This window comes from Mus caroli, chromosome 15 (genome assembly GCF_900094665.2).
Source record: "Mus caroli chromosome 15, CAROLI_EIJ_v1.1, whole genome shotgun sequence".
NCBI classification, from domain to species: Eukaryota; Metazoa; Chordata; class Mammalia; order Rodentia; family Muridae; genus Mus; species Mus caroli.
The window spans coordinates 74,502,369-74,515,387 of NC_034584.1; the positions used below are offsets into that span (position 1 = coordinate 74,502,369).

The 13,019-nt window shown below is 46.4% G+C and overlaps 1 protein-coding gene across 2 annotated transcripts in view; it reads right to left on the reverse strand.

Annotated features, from left to right (window-relative positions):
• Positions 1 to 13,019, reverse strand: part of Enthd1 (ENTH domain containing 1) — a 113,322-nt gene that overhangs the window by 28,257 nt on the left and 72,046 nt on the right. The window lies entirely within an intron of this gene.

Below are 13,019 nucleotides of genomic sequence, written 5' to 3' on the forward strand. Positions count from 1 at the left end.
TTTTTCGAGACAGGGTTTCTCTGTGTAGCCCTGGCTGCCTGGAACTCACTCTGTAGACCAGGCTGGCCTCGAACTCAGAAATCCGCCTGCCTCTGCCTCTGCCTCCCGGGTGCTGGGATTAAAGGCGTGCGCCACCATCGCCCGGCTCCTTCTGCTTATATCATGAGACAGTAGGCTTGTTTCAAGAGGCCTTAGAAAGTTTGTTTTAAGATGTAATGTAACCTGTTGTTAACTTTGTGGTCTGAACTATTTAAGCTGTTGAGCTGGATTCCTTAGTAGACCAAATCACCTGTCACTGAAGTGTTCTAAGACATAGCTTCACATTTAAAAGGGAAAAAATTGTTAAGACACCTTGAGTGCCAACTTCGAGAATCCATTTTTTAAAAAGTTTTCATACTCTGTAGTTAATTCTGTATATACTAGTCTTAGAAGAATACAAGCTGAAACAACTTGACAGGAATTTCCCACAAGGCTTGTTTTCGAAAGTAAAGTACCAAGAACAAAATCCTAAGCTTCCCTAAGTCTTGTAACTCAACGATGCTTATGAATGGAAATATTCATTTAAAAGGTAAATAAATATTACATATTAATATGTAATATATTGTTATATAATTTGTATTATATGTGGGTATATGTCTATCTATAGATAGAGATTTATATTGTTTTCCATTACTTTTGGGGGGTTTGAGACAATGACTGACTCCATAGTCATAGTATGACATAGAATTCAAGGTCCTCCTGTCTGTCTCTCGAGTGCTGTGATTCCAGCCTTCTACTGCAATGTCTGCCTTCTTCTATCTTTGAAAATTCAACTCAAGTACCACTGTCTCTTCAATGCCTGCCCTGGCCCTTCTGTATTTGCCTTGTCTTACTATGCCCTCCACTACCGAAGACTGGATGGAGCCTGATGAGCAACTGAAACACCGCACTCCTTCACTCCCGCCTCATTCCAGTCGGTTCCATCACCCCAAGTTGCCTCAGTCCCAGCACCCAGCAGTGCCAGTCCTGGAGGATGCACTCAATCAATGTCTTTTCAATGGAAGGAAAAACCCAGACCCAAGAACCAACGAGAAGGTAATGCTTGTTTTCTAAATTTAGCACAGTTTAACAACTTCATAATAATGGAAGGAAACAGAAAATTGGTGGATGAAAATAACCTCTTCTGAAATATTACTAATTAGCATGTGACCCAGTTATATTTCGTTGGTAAAAGGTTTTGTTAGAAGTACTAATACATCCTAGTAGGAAACCAGAGTTATGGTATTTCAGAATGCATGTATATGTTACTATATTTGCTTTAAAGTACTCTTTAAGAGGGATTTTATTTAAATATTTCCCTTGACACTCCATTGTATTTGAGAAAAATGTTTTGCTCTTTATGTAATGAAATTATTTCCAAATGCAGCGGTACATAAATCAGGACAGCCCAGGATGGAAATCGCTTTCCCTTGAAAATGGCTTAAGACTACTTAAGGCAAATATCAGCGTTTGCATGGGTAGAGACTAGACGCCACGTGAGTACTTAGTACACAAGCTAAAAATTAAACACAAGCTTAAGAATGAATGAGATGGCAGGGGGTAGAGGCTCATGATGTAACCTCTGTCTGGCACCTGGGATTTGGAGGCAGGAAAATCAAGAGTTCAAGGCCAACCTGGGCTACATGACACCCTACTTCAAACCTACTTATTTAACCAAAGTAAATAAATATTTTTAAAATTCAACAACATCTTAGACCAAAGTCCTTCTATTTTTATCAATCCCTTTCAGTCTAGAAGGAAAACTGCAAACTGGCTACTTGGACTTTTATTAAAACTAGTAAGTTGGGTGTTTTTTTTTTTTAACTATGTTGGGAATTGAACTTAGGGTCTCATCTATGCTAGGCAAGCATTTGTCTACTGAGCTGTATCCTCAGCCTCACACTGGTAATGTATTCAGTGAACTGAACACTTCGATATAAAAAGAGTACGATGATGGCTGGGGATACAGCTCAGTTGGCAGAATGCTTGAAAAAAATGATTTCAAATGTACAGCGCATTTTCTTAAAAAGAAAAACATTTGCTTGAGCAGAAGATGGAAGTGTTCTGAAGAGTCTATAGTAAGGCAGCCTGGTTCTGCCCCGTCCTTCTATGCAACATGCCAACTTACTTCTCTATAGCCACTGCTCTAGTTATTTATAGTTTGTATGTGGAAGCCCCTCCTATGCCAGCTACCAACTGCATCCCACAGCTTCGGCTCTTTATGGTTACCTGCCACACACCCAGAAACGACCTACAGCCAGGCCCTGTGCCGTGTTCTCAGGCTGACTCCAGTCCTGCTCCTGGTGTCTTGCCTACCAGCTAACCTTCCTCCTTTCCTGGTTTAAACCCTACCAACCCCACAAGACCCATCCCAAACAATTACTGCTTCTAGAAGCTATTTCCACGGACAAGACTTCACCCTCATCCTCGCCTTTTCTGAAATGATAAAGTGTGCCTCTAAGAAGTCACTGTTTTACTTAATTACACACAATATAGTGCCAATCATATATGAAGTTCCTGTGTTCTGACCTCACAGCCTTCAGGATGCTTTTACATAGAGAGGAAACCCAAAGGTCTGTTAAATTTAGTCCCTAATGTGCCTCTCCCTGACATCAGCTTCACATGCTATCACAGCATACTGTATGTGAAACTGAGAATCAAGGATGCTCAATCAAGCAACACTTTGGGGGCTGGGATTTGGCTCAGGGGTCAAGTGTTTGTCTAGTACGAGGGAAGCTCTGTGTCTGATAGCAAGGACCATGAAAAATAACAAGGCAGGGATGAGGGAAAGACGGCGTGAGCACTGGAGGGAGAGGAATGGCCAACTAACTGATACCTGATATTTACTGTGGCTGTAGTGAGGCTCTGGAGAGACACTGCGTAGGCCAATCATCCAGCAATACAAATACAGTAAAAAGTCAGAGCAGAGGAGAAAAACAGGAGAGAGCCCGAGTAAATGGAACTTCAGCAAAGAAAGAAGGCTGTAACCAGCATCCACGTCCCAACAGCAGGGCAGGCACAAGCCATGTAGTGTTATCAGTTATTAGTGGGTGGTGGAAAGGGGAGGGTCTCCATCCAGAAAGCCAGGAGAAAGCCAGGCCTGTGGGCCTCTTCCCTGATGTGCAGGAGTTGGGAGGAAGGAAACAGAAATCGCGGGGCACTTTCAGAGGCTTGTTCCTTAGTCACCTTGGTGGAACTTTGCTCTCCTCCTATTCTCTGGGCAGCCTTCCCATTGTCTTCTGTGGCACCCTTTTCCTCTGAAATGTCACCAGCATATTCTTGCTTCACTTTTTCTGACCACAATGAAGTGTCATCTGCTGCTGGCCTCAGCTAGAACTAGGGTGGTCTGTCTGCAGTCCACTCACATTTTTAACCTGGTCTTTGCTGAGCTCTGCCGCTCCCCATCCTGACCTCCTGTCCTTGATATCTACTTTACCTCTGTTGACATCCCCATCAATTTCCCTCATACCACAGTCTCTGGATCTTCCCATCTGCCTGCTTGGTCCACCCCACACAGCACACCAGAGTGACTGGTCCTCTAGCTATCTAACACAGTTTACACCTCTGCATGATTAAGTGCATCACTACCCTTGGAGAACCATGGCTCAGCGATGCTTTCCTGTCCTCATACTCCACGCCCCTCCTTACAGCTGGCCAAGGGTCACCGCTTTCTGGGTGGGCGTTTCTTAGAGGGGCCCTTGCCTTGCTCATGAGCATGCATCAGCCAGCAGGACTCTCTCCCACTCTAACAAAGATGATTTAATTCTTCAAGGCCCAGTCCAATTTCTTACTTGTTAAATTTTTTTTTTAACTTTTCAAGTTAAAATGAATCTGTTTTCCTTACTCATTATTGCATAATGAATGCTGTATATGAATCCTGCTTTTTCTTTAGCCAACCTCATTATTTCAAATGTATCCATTCATTCGACAAACGTGTATTAAGTATGGAGATATGTCAGACAGCATCCTAAGCTCAGAGATCACAGCACTAACCAAATGTGTTGTTTCTAACTCCGTCTAACTCCTTGTGTACAGATCTGCCACCTCCAGTATAATGACACTCCTTAGAGTGTAAACCCTATTGAACTGGTGGAATATCTGATAGTCATTGCTGTCCCCAACGATCTGGTCACTAACGAAATCATCTGTAGAGCCAGGGAAGGAAGAAAGGATATCCCGAAATGGTCCTTTAATACACATGACCTGGAGGTGCCCAGATATCCAGGAGCTTATTCAAGATCAGGCAGGATTCAAGGGCAGGAGGATTAGATGAAAGACTCATGAATTTAACATTCTTCTGCCTGGGGGACCGAGGAAGGGACAGGACGTTGGTAGACCCAGCCGCACTCAGGAGTTTCTCCTTTACTAACAACCCTATGCCCGGAAGACATGCATGAGTCCATAACTGCCTCACGCCTCAGCTCTACCTCGGGATCACTTTGTTTATCCATAGGATACAGGGCCTGTGAACAGGATCAAGCTGGTTCGTCTGAGTCTGAGCCTGTTTATCCTTTCCTGGGAAGAAGGTCTGGGGAAGATGACTGCTGAGCACATGAAGGGGGCCGGTGTTCAGGGATGTTCTTCTAAAGCTCTCAGAACGTGAGGGCTCTGCTGGAGTATGGTACGGCACTGGTCCTGCCTTCCTATATTTGAACACAAATATGTGGTTGCTCCAAAAGGTGTCCCAATCTTTTCCAGGAGAGAATTTCTGTGAATTCCACTGAAAAGGCAGGGAGGGGTTCTGAGTGAATTAATTTGTTTTTTGCCTGGCTTTATCTGGTTTCTCATTTTCTCTCAATTTAAACCTGAATGTCAGAGTTTTCTCTCCAGCATCTCTCCAGCTGACTCCTCAATAGGAGGCTCAGTATTAAATCATGAGACTGCACCAGCCTGCCTTAGTCACCTGCCAATATACCTGATTAATACAACATGGAACCCTGAGACCCAGTCATCTTAGGCTTGATAGTTATCCTACAGGACAGTGCATTCTCTGTGGAAGACACCAGGCTGTGATTTTTACACAGACTAATATGAACATGCCAGAAAACACCAAACCCAGCAAACTGTCTCTGTGCCAGAGAGCCAGCCTGCTTATTGGGTCAAGAAGGGTTAGACCAGTGGAGTTCTTGGCCAGTGTAAGATCACCCTGACAGCCTTCAGGTTGGTTGAGTGAAGAGGCTCTGCTGACAGACAGGAACGCCCCCCCCCATCCCCACTCACACCCCTTTTTCATTTTTCAGCAGCTCTATGGGCTTGTTCTAGAGACTATAATCATTGCCTGTTATTATGTATTTGTTATTATAAATCTAATAATGGGCGTTCTACTTCAACAGAGCCAGCACTGTGCTCCTTTCTCTTGTTGGTCTGACGCATAGGATCCAATTACAGCTACAAAGGAGAGCGCTGGCAGACATGACTGAAGATGGATGCCAAGATACAGCTTTCTGTAGCTTAAAAAGGCGTAACTGAAGGATTTTTCCCCTTTTAGTAATTAAGTTAATCAGAGGAAACAGGATGTGAAGATAATAATGAGGTCATTTTGCTAAGAGGCCACAGTTACAAATTATTAACACAGGAGTGATTTAAACTGCTTACTAATATATTGGTTTAAAATAGGCAGGCTATTCACCTAAAATGCATATTGAATGTAAAAATTAAATCATATGCATGATACACAAAAAACTTAGCTGGTTTTTGTTTTGGTTTGGTTTGGTTTTAGTGGTGCATGCGCAAAATCCTAAATAATTATAAATCAGAACAGCTAGTGGCTCCTTAGGGTCTGTGCTAAGTATGGAAGGGTTGCATGACCCATCCAGTGGTGCTACAACTACAACCAAGTGTGGAAGAAGAAACATGGTGGGCATGGACCTGCGACTCACAGATGCATGGACTGCTGCTTCAGGAAGCCTTTCAGGAGCCTGGCTCAACCCTAACAAGGAGACAGAGATTGGAACATACAGAAAAAGGCTTCTAAAAAGCTTCAAGTGGGGCAGCTAACAGCCTCCATGGCATGAAAATGGACTGTAATCATGGAATGATAAAATAGGCACCGAGTGCTCATTACCAAGTTTCAGGTCACCGCTAAGGTTCACCAGTAATAAAAACTCCCATCCCTTCCCTAGAGAGCAGACGTAGAAAGGAGGATGCAGGCCTTTGCAAGGCTGGTGATCAGTGCCAGCCCATCTCACAGTCCGTGTCTCTAAGGAGCCAGAGAGATGAAAGCTGGTATCTGCCATATAAAGGTCACCCTGTGCTTCGAGCACACCTCGGCCCTGGGAGATAAGCAGGTACGAGGCAGTGACCGGAAGACTGACGGTGACAAATGATGACTCCAGAAGAGGGAAAATTAAACTAAATTGGGTCAGAGGTTTAATTCTAGCCAGAATTAAATTATTTTAGACTACAAAATACTTTAAACGGTGGTTGGCCCAGGGGAAACACTCGCAGGTCCAAAGAGCAGTCATTAGGAGCCAGCTGTGGCAGTGAAGCACACAGCCCTTGTCATGGCTTTCCCTGGAAGTGAGCAGAGCATGAGCAAGCCCTGCTCTTACAGACCTCGGGTATGGTGTGTGGCCTGTGCCCACAGGTCCTCAGCAGCGGCTTCTGGGACACAGAGAAGGGTGCACCAGGAAGACCGAGAGGAGACAGAGTGGGAACTCACCTATGTTTTCCCACTTAGGCATGCAGCCCAAGAATTAACTTTTTTACTTCAACAGCAAGTGAACATCTTGGGTAGGTTTATAGCATAGCAACCAGCCTTTAAATACCATTTCTACTGTGAATGAAGAAGAAATGCTGGTTCTGAAGACGCATGACTGCATCTTATTCAAAATACGCCAAGGAGACCGCCATTAAAGCCATCGGCATTCTCCCGAGAGCACACCCCTCTGGGACCACCTCACTGACTTACAGAGACAATGCAAACCGACCCCTTCCCCTAAACAGACTGCTGTATGACCCATCATTTCCTGCAGCCCTCTGCTCACATTTTTCTTGACTGGTTTGCAGTACAGTTCCATGACTTATCTATGTTTGGCTTATTCTCTCTCATTGCAGCACATTCTACATATTTTCATTCACGAAATAGCACTTGGCAGATAGAATGTGTACCGAGGAGGCACAGCCCAGAAAGGACTTCAGTCACTGCAATTGTTAGGTGTGGAAATAAAACACCAGATATACCAGCTAAGAGAGAAACATCTTTCGGAAAGATGAGTGAAGAGTAAGATTACAAAACTGAAAGTAGCAGATTATTCATTAAAGAATCCAAGTAGAATACCTAAAACTCTAATAACTGGAAGGAATTTCAATGAGTCAGTAGATGACAGGAAACAGGAGCTGAAGACAGGGGCAGAGATCAACGGGGGCTGGGGTGGGGGGAGTCCAGCAGCAGGGTTGAGCGCCATGGCTGGCGGAGAGTGGGCCCAGCGTCCCTCTGACTGGAGCCTGGCTCTTCCAGCCTTATGGCCTGCACTGCAGGCTGGCCTCTGGGCACATGAGGTCCCACCTGCTCCTGTGCCCTCTCCTCTGCACCTTCCTTCCCCACTCATCCTGAGATCTGTGTGACCTCTTCTTGTCCCTAGTGTTCTATCCTGTGGGTGTCAGAACAGAGAAAGCACACAAGTGATGGTGGTGTCTGTCTCTTTCTCTCCTGGTCACTGTCATTGTCCCTCTGCTGGTGGTGGCTGCTCTGGCTATTATGGCTCTGTGACAGCTCCTCCCCAACTTCTCCCTCTAATGGAGTGAATCTGAGAGTCCTTTAAGGTGACCTCGAGAGCCTGTTCTAGCTTCATAGGGGAGGAAAGGATTTATTTTGACTCACACTTCTATGTCCCAGTCCATCACTGAGGGAGGTCCAGGCAGGAACTCAAAGCCAAAACCTGAGGCATGAACTATGGAGGAATGCTGCTTACTGGCTCACTGAGAACCACACTGTGCTGGCTTTCTCATGAAATGCGTGACTATCTGCTCACAGTGGGCTGGGCCCACCTACATCAATTAAGGCAATCAAAACAAGTCCCCACAGACATGCCCACAGGCTAGTATGACCTAAGCAAGCTCCTCCACTGAGATTTCCTTCTTACTCCAGGCTGTGGCAAGCTGACAGTTAAAGCTGACGAGGCCCTGACTTCTACTGTGGTTCCCTTGTTGGGATCCAGGCCTGAGACATCTCCCTCCAACTCTTTGCATCTCCTGACTTTTAACCTTTGTAGATTACCTAACACCTGGAGTTCCGGCTGGAAGATGCACACCACTGAAACCTCATGGTCCTGCTGTTCAATGGAGCATCAGGAGAGACCGTCCTTTGCATGGTCTTTTAGCCCTCGTTCTCACACACAATTCCAAACCCTCACTGCTGTCTTCAAGTGCCTTTGTCAACATGACCTTTCCCACTTACTTTTTAGCAGTTGATCTTCTTCCATGAGCACCAGGGAAAGACAGACTTTAAACTGAGCTGCCCTGGCATCCCCTCATGCTAGCCAGCTGAAGTGCACTGGGCCTGTGCCCAGCCCTCCCTTCACCCTCAGCCTGGAGGGTCAGGAGCCATCTTCTCAGCTCTCTCCTTGTTCTATGGCTGTTACCAAGGCTCGCTCTGGTCAGTGCTTCTTCCTGGCTTCAGCTCTGTATTAGCTGCCCCCTGGCCCACAGACGTGCTCCTCTGTTCCCACACTAGCACATTCATCTTTATTAAGCTCCACACACAGGAACTGTGAATGTCTATGTGATTTTTGGTCTAGACATACAATATGAAGTTAAATGAAGCTAATTAAATACCTACCACCTCACTCACTAACCCTTTTGTAGATGTTTAAGCTCTCCTCCCTTAGAAATTCTCAAGCGTTATATTGTTATCTATTGGGACACTACGCTGTACAGTGAGTCGTCAGGGCCTCCTCCTCCTAGTGACATTACTTTTGACCGACATATCTCCACACCCCAGGAACTGCCTTTCTACCCTCTGCTTCTGAATTCCTTCTGCTTTGGAAGACTTCATGTGTGTGTGGAATCATGTGTGGTTTATTCTGCGGTACCTGGCCTATTTGAAGCAACACAACGCTCTTCAGGTTCACCCACGTGGCTGCTGCAGACAAGATCTCCTTCTGTGAAGCCATGAGCATTCCACTGTGCACACAGAACACCCTTTCTGTGTGCACCCCTCTGCTGATGGGCACTCTGATTACGTCCACATCTGGGCTGCAGGGGATGTGGGAGGACATCTCGTCCACATACAGTAATTTCACTTTCTTTGAGAGTGTTCTCAGAGGTGTGACTACTGGATCACATGAGAGTTCTCTCTTTTTAGCTGGTCACTTCCACTTTAAATTCTTCTCCTAGGCCCCATCTGACATTTCTGTTTTCCTTTCTCTTGTTACACTTACCAAACAACTGGCAACAATACTTCTTTGCATTAAATTCACTTCTTTCTTTACTATTTGGCTCCTTATAATACTGTAGCATGGCCCCACTCTTCTCTCATGGACCTGCCCCTGTGGCCAGCACTGGCCTGTCCATTGCTGAATCCAGTGGAAATTTTTCAGTCCTGTCTCAGGACATTTCGGTGGCATTTGAGATTGACGAGCCCCACCCACCCCTTCTGCTCCTTTCATTTTATACACTCATCCATTCAAATGATATTTATTAGGCGGTGTGTCACACACTATTCTAGGTACTAAAAATATGACAGTGCACAAAAAGATGAAGCCTGTACCCCCTTGGAGCTCAGATTACACGGTGGGGGAGGGGAAATGAATAATTAAACAAGGATTTATATTTAGCTAGTCAGACAGTGATAAATCCTATTGCGGTGGGGGGGGGGATAAAACCCTTCAGGGGGAGAGGCAGAGAACGAGCAGGCTAGTGGGGACCATGTTACTACTTCATGTAGGATGATCAGAGGGGCCTCCACTGAGGTTGATCATGAGCACTAGAGGAGTCTAGAACGTTCTAGAGGGAGAAAAGTCCCTGCAGATGGTGACACGTCCCAGGGATGCTCGTGATCTTAGATGGCTGTAGCAGGGTGACCATGTAGGAAAGGGAGTAGGAGAAGAAAGGATATAAGGGACAGGCCAGGTCACAAAGCTGCTACGGTGACGCACAGAGATCGTGGAGGTGACAGGATCAGATGCCAGTGATGAGCTGAGTCTAGATGTACCTCCATTTTGGAGGGAAAGGTGACATGAGAGGATATGAGTCACAACTGACTCTGAAGCTTGGGTTTGAAAACCTAACTGTGGGTGGCACTGTTCTCTCTGACCTGCAGTGCCTTTCTCTATCCTCCAAGACAAGACTCAAGGTAACCATGACGACCCCCACCCCACCCCCAGCTCACATACATGTAGTCCATGCTCTGACCAACCCCAGGGCACAGGCCATAGAGGTTCGCCACCAAAGCCACACTGTCCCTCTCCTGCAGGTGGAACCTGACTATCACCACCCAGCAGGAAGCAGGTTCCTAGCCTGGGGGCCACCAACCCAGCACATTCTTCAAAGCCTCTCACAAGGTTGGGCTAAGCAATGATAGTCTACCCACTGCAGAAACAAGTCAGGGGTTATGCTGAAGCCTGGGGGGGGGGATGTCACTAGTTTAGGCGTCTCTTGGAGGAACGTCTTCCCAGACTTTGGGTGCCCTTCTTCTGAGTTATCCACTCTCCAAGTCGCCTAACATGGCGACAATAGCCTGGGGGAGGGGGAAGATGAGACTCAGTGTGGCACCAAGAAATCTTACCACTGCCTTCTCACCCATCCTTCCTCTCTCCTCCCCTGCTCCCACCCTCTCTTTTTGTGTAGGTGTGTGTGTGTGTGTGTGTGTGTGTGTGTGTGTGTGTGTAGGTGTTTCAAGAGTCCTAGGGTCTGTTTTCATCCATTTTTTTTAAAGAAACTTTCATACTTGACATCTGATGTCTACTTTATTATTATCACCTAAAGCAAAATCAGATAGGGCTAAAGAGTCCCACTTTAGCATCCTATATACATATGTAGGCAGGGGGTACATAAAGCTCCCATATGAACCCTCCTCTGGGCCCTCAGGGTCCTGAAGCAGTTGCCATGGTTACTCGACAGATTAGTTTTCATTCTAACACCACAAATTAGGTGTTATAATTATTTTTCAGCTGATATTAATTTTGTTTTTAATTACCTTTTCTTCATGTGATTCACAGACGTGCGGAGTGTCCCTCCAGTCTTCCTTCTAAGTGGCAGAGGATCTTAGCTCAAGGCTTAGGTCTCTGGCTGTGATGCTGGGGTCTGCGGTCACAGTAGGAGGCCCTGTCTTTTGATTTGTTTACATTTGCAGCTACGTGCTCCAATCTTGGTTCAGCTCTCAGGTCTGCCTTTCCTTTTGCCCTATATCATTTCCCCCCAGCTCCCAACCATGCACACAACATATTTTCTCATCCTCGACTCACTTCATTCATCTGCTTAAATGGCGGGAAGACCTGTAGCAGTGTGGTCCTTACTGCTGGAACCCTGAGAGGCCAGGAAGGCTGTTCAGAAGGGTAAGTGACAAGATGGTAAACAGATATGAGGCTCAGGGAGGGAGAGCACGAAAGGAGACGCAGTCCTGGCAGGAATGACCAGGCTCCACAAGAGGCGGAGATGGCAGTAAAGGTGTGATCAGCAAAGGACTGTCACAAATTCTACAGTGGAGAATTTATGAATAGCTAACTCTCCAAGGTTACAGAAGGGAAGGGACTGGCAACGGGCATTAACTATGGCGGACTCCTCGCCGTGGTCTTCTTTTCTACGTTAAATGAATCACACACCTTCCTAGAAGCAATGCCCCTTTCTGATCCCCATTCACTTGAAGGAGCTGACCACAGCAAGAGCCACAGTGAAGCTCTGTTGCTACCACCTTTGCTCGCCCAGGTTTGTAATTGCTGCAGCCCTCTGCCTACAGCTTTGGCACACTGCATGCTGACCCAGCAACACAAGGGAGCCTGTGGCAGAACTCTCTAGGTTTATCTAGAGAGGTTCTGGAGATCTACGGTGTGCTACTGCGTTACCTATACACACTCTCGGCAGGAAAAAAAACAAAAAAAAAACCCAAAAAAACAAACCCCCCACATACCAGAGATAAGCTCACTGTGAACACAGCTTAGTTCTTGGCCACAGTGAGATGCTAAGTGTCTCCCAAAGGCCCAGAGGGTGAAGGCATGACCTCAGAGTGGGAGTATTGGGAGATGATGGCACTTTTATGAGGTGGAGCCTGATAGGAGACCTTCAGGTGTCTGGGGGCATAGCCTCGAAGAAGATTGTACGACTCAGCCTCCTCTTCCTCGCTTTTGCTTCCTGACCACCCGGGTGGGAGATCTCCGTTCTTCCATGGGCTCCCATCATAAGGTGATCTCTTACCACAGGCCCTGAAGCAGCAGAGCTGACTGACCGTGGACTGACACTGCCAATGCTGTGATCCTAAATAGGCTTTCTCTCTATGAGCTGGGCCCGTGGGTGTCTAGTACGATGACTGAAGGCCGACTGGCTGCTCTAGAGCATGCTCATTCTGCTCTGCGGAAGACAGCAGTACCCAGATGAATGTGCCAGAGACCACTCATGTTTGCCCAAACTGCCAGCTTGAGAAATGAAGCAAGAACTTGAACATGAACTGTAATCAGCAAGGAGGTCAGGGGTCAACTACTAGGTTGGTTGCTTTATTTTTTTCTCACAGAATTTTATTAAAAAGGCTGGGCCTGTCTGGCAATGACCTGCATTCAGTGTAATGGAAAAATCAGACTTCTTAAACGTACAGCATGCAATTGCCATCCAGGAAGCAGAGTTAGAATTTTTAAAAACCAGGTTTCTCAGGGAAAGAGATCCTGACAACTGCCTGCCTGCATTCTGGTCTAGTTGTCCCCAGTGCCTCGATTACAGTCAGTCCTCCCAGAGCAGAATAGCTGATGCAGTTAACATGCTGCGCCCCCACCCCTGTCACACCCTTACCTTGACAGCTCAGAATGCCTGTCTCCTTTTCTCTGTGGCCACTGCTCTGTCCAACCACAGCTGCC